The sequence below is a fragment of the Carica papaya genome, chromosome 7 (assembly GCF_054855325.1).
Source record: "Carica papaya isolate Zhongbai chromosome 7, ASM5485532v1, whole genome shotgun sequence".
Classification (NCBI taxonomy): domain Eukaryota; kingdom Viridiplantae; phylum Streptophyta; class Magnoliopsida; order Brassicales; family Caricaceae; genus Carica; species Carica papaya.
The window spans coordinates 11,964,034-11,967,467 of record NC_142315.1 but is presented as its reverse complement, the minus strand read 5'-3'; the positions used below and the strand labels follow the sequence as shown (position 1 = coordinate 11,967,467).

At 38.3% G+C, this 3,434-nt stretch overlaps 1 pseudogene across 1 annotated transcript; it reads right to left on the bottom strand.

Annotated features, from left to right (window-relative positions):
* Nucleotides 1–682: 682 nt before the first annotated feature.
* Nucleotides 683–2,770, bottom strand: LOC148252966 (cation/calcium exchanger 3 pseudogene; annotated as a pseudogene). Its single transcript, XR_015813591.1, has 2 exons — nt 2,596–2,770; nt 683–2,372 (listed from the first exon to the last, which is right to left on the bottom strand). The product of XR_015813591.1 is annotated as a cation/calcium exchanger 3 pseudogene (transcript).
* Nucleotides 2,771–3,434: the final 664 nt, after the last annotated feature.

The window sequence follows — 3,434 nt, the reverse complement described above, 5'->3', positions numbered from 1 at the left end:
GAAGCTAAAAGTGTTAGAAGGAAAAAAAAAAAACACATCCAAAGAAGATCATTTTGAGGCATTTTAAGGATTTGGAGTTGCATTAGTTACGCGTAAATTAGGCGTGGACTTGAAGGAAGTTGTTTATGTGGGCTAATAAGCAAATATGAAAGAAAATTGGCCTTCATTTAGTGATGAGAGAGAGAGAGAGAGAGAGAGAGATAGTTCACTGGACGGACAAATCGATTGGGAGAAAAGCTTCCTTCTGATCTGGAATGTTATAAACTAGCCTTGGAAGTCATCGTAATTACAATGTCAGCCATTACTGTAATTTTTAGTTTGGACAGAAAGAAAAAGAGAAGGATTTGAGGAAGAAGATGAATTCTAACTATTATCAAAATTGGATCTTGACAATTTTGGAAACTTCGAGGAGGCTTCAGCTAGCTAGTATTTTTATGGAGTTTTCCACGGCACTGACCCAAATTGCACATCAACTTATTCCTCAGACTACATAAAGTAAGCTTGAATTACTCCTGCTGGAGACTTGACCTGATCTAAAGATATATCAGTTTAACAAAATCTTTACACCACGAGATCTACCTTATGCTCAACAATGAATCAATATTTTCAGTACCCGGATAGCGGGGTAAAATCAGGATGACAAACAAAATAGCAGGAAAATAAAGAAGCAAAAAACAAAAACTCAGAGAAATGAGGAATTATCATGAGATTCTTAATACTCTCATCAAAGATATCCTAAGCAACTCTGGATCATTACCTATGCCATTTACAGAAGCTAGCATTTACAGAAGCTAGCTACTCAATTCAATGCTATACAACGTTTTCGAAAACTTAGATTTCCAGACTCATGTCCTAACTAACAAAATAGACCGCCATAAAACTGAATGGCTAGCGAAAAGCAAAGACTCAGGACTTCGCTAGATCTAGAGCATCACACCCATTGATGCACTCACTCTGCAAGCAAGAAATATAATGTAGATCATCAGAAGGCCACCAAAGAAGAATGCAATTTCACCACTCAAAGAACTCACATTATCTTGTTTGTTCCATAGAAGTGCTAGGAGAATGGGAGCTAATGTAGCACTAACCACCGCATGTGACTTTGACCACCGCTCTTCCTCCACTATAGGAATTGTCAGCCGTCTTGGAAGTGTCAGTGGCATCTCCAACAATTTAAAAATTTTGAAGCAAGAGAAAGACGAGCCTGAGCTCTCTATTTTCTCATCTTTCCAACCCCACAAATGCTTTGAGCTGTCTGTGCTTGCTTTCAATGACTCGCTCGAGTAAGGCAGCTTGTTTTGGAGACACGGTACATCACCTTGTGAATCAGATTCTAGCAGCGAGACATGAATACTGGATATATCCCCTTCACTTGCATGAGAAAATATGCTTCCTTTAACAGGAAGTAATGGTGTTACAGCACCCAATCTTAGCCTCCCATGTTTCCTCAGAATTTCAGCAGCAGCAACAGCAAATGCATAAACCACATAAATGGAAATAAATGCTACTGCACCTCGAACAGTCACCTCACCATCAATCAAAATATTAGCAAGCGAAACAAGAGCAAAGAGAAAGAAACATATGTCTCTGACAAAGCTTTTTCCATCAATTTGTATCCTCCTCTCTGCAACACAAAGAGAAACTGCTCCTACAACAACACAAGTAACAAAAAGGGCTCTTCCCAACACACTACTGAGACCCACATCACTGGCTTCCTTACCCACAAAAGCAGCAATAATGGCAAACACATTGGGAGCTCCATTCCCCAACTGAAGCAAAGAAACTCCCGCAACGGTTGGCATTAATCTCAGGAGATCGGAAAGCTTCTCCAGTGAACAACAAAACTATTCTGCGGTGCTGCCCAGCAGGTAAAACAGGGAAGCCAGCCACAGAGCCAAAACAACGTATCCCAAAGCATTGAACCTTCGGCATGCACAGTAAAAGAACCAAAGGTACTTGAAAAACCCACCTGCGGTGCCCTGAGTGTGGGCAATTAATAATTCGTAAGGGCTACCAAACCATCATGTTCCAACAACCCAACGCATAATTCAGGATCTTTAGCTGCAGAATTTCTTGTTTTTGACTCATTAACGTCGATAAAACTAGCATTCGCCTCCGCCATTCTCCTGTGAATCACCTCGATTGAACCTGTTAATCTCCGCTTGGAAGAGAGAAGGTGCGGGCGATTTCTTTCGGAACGCACTGTTAATTAGAAAGTTTTCTTGATTGTAAAACAAGAGAATCAATACCAAAAAGCGAATTCCATTAAAAATAGCAGGGCATCGAGGACGTCTAGCAACAAGAAAAACTCTGGACTCGCTCATAGTGTCTGTTATCGTCTTGTCCTGCAAAATTAATTACAAGCTCGAGCGCTTGACAGTGGGGAATCGTCGAGATGACGCAGTGAAACAGTAAGAATGATTTTTAATTGGTAAATTTGATTAAGTAAGACCCAAATAAAAGCGAAGGATATTCAAGCCTTTATTACCAAATCTGAGAACGATGTTAGATTGGCAGTAAATGATTGAATAAGACGCGCGCGGAAGAAATATGAGAGTGACTCAACAGAGAGAATATGAAAGGCGCGAAATGTACCTTGAGAAGAGAACAAAAGAAGTAGCTTCTTCCTCTGTTTTGGCTCACGGGCAGTAAGAAGGAAAATATAAAAGAAGATGGTTTGGCCGCTTTCAACCTTCCACCTGATCCATAAAATAACAAGATGCTAACGTGGAAGCTGAATGGAGGGACGAGACTTACTCGGGATTCTGGAACTGTTCACAGTATTTAAACTTCTGGTACCATATGGCGCTTATTAAAAGAAACTGATCAAGAAAAGGAAAAAATTTAAGGGCTTGCAAGATAAATTTCAGGCCCAGAAACAATCTACGTTTTTTTCTCTCTTTTTTCTTTTAATTTCTGTAGTATCATCTAAAAAAACTCTACGGTATCCTCATGAAATAATTTTTTTCCATCACATAAAATTGGATTATGATATCTCAGTTATGTCTTATATTATGTGAAAAAAATATATCGTATAGGGAAAAAAAAAGTTATACATAGATATAGGTTATCGGTCTTTTTTTTTTTTTATTTTTTGTTGCTTAAAAGCATTAAATTCCAAAATTTCTAACTTAATATTGTTCAAATAGTTATTGCAAAAGCAGTTCAACTTGTGATATTTCTTTCAATCCCTCTTTTAAGACAGTCTATTTTATTTTTATTTTTTTTTATGTCAGAATTTCAATAAACGCTGTCATACTTTCTCAATAATCTACTCGTAAAAGAAAAAATCTAATGAGTGAAAAGTAGGGAGAGAAACTCCTGAATAAATAAAATGGATTAGGGCTTCTTCAAGCTTTAGATGTGCGCACACAACAAATGAAGCCCAAGTGGGTGTCAATGGCACTGTTAGAACTGGTTTTCATGAAAGCACA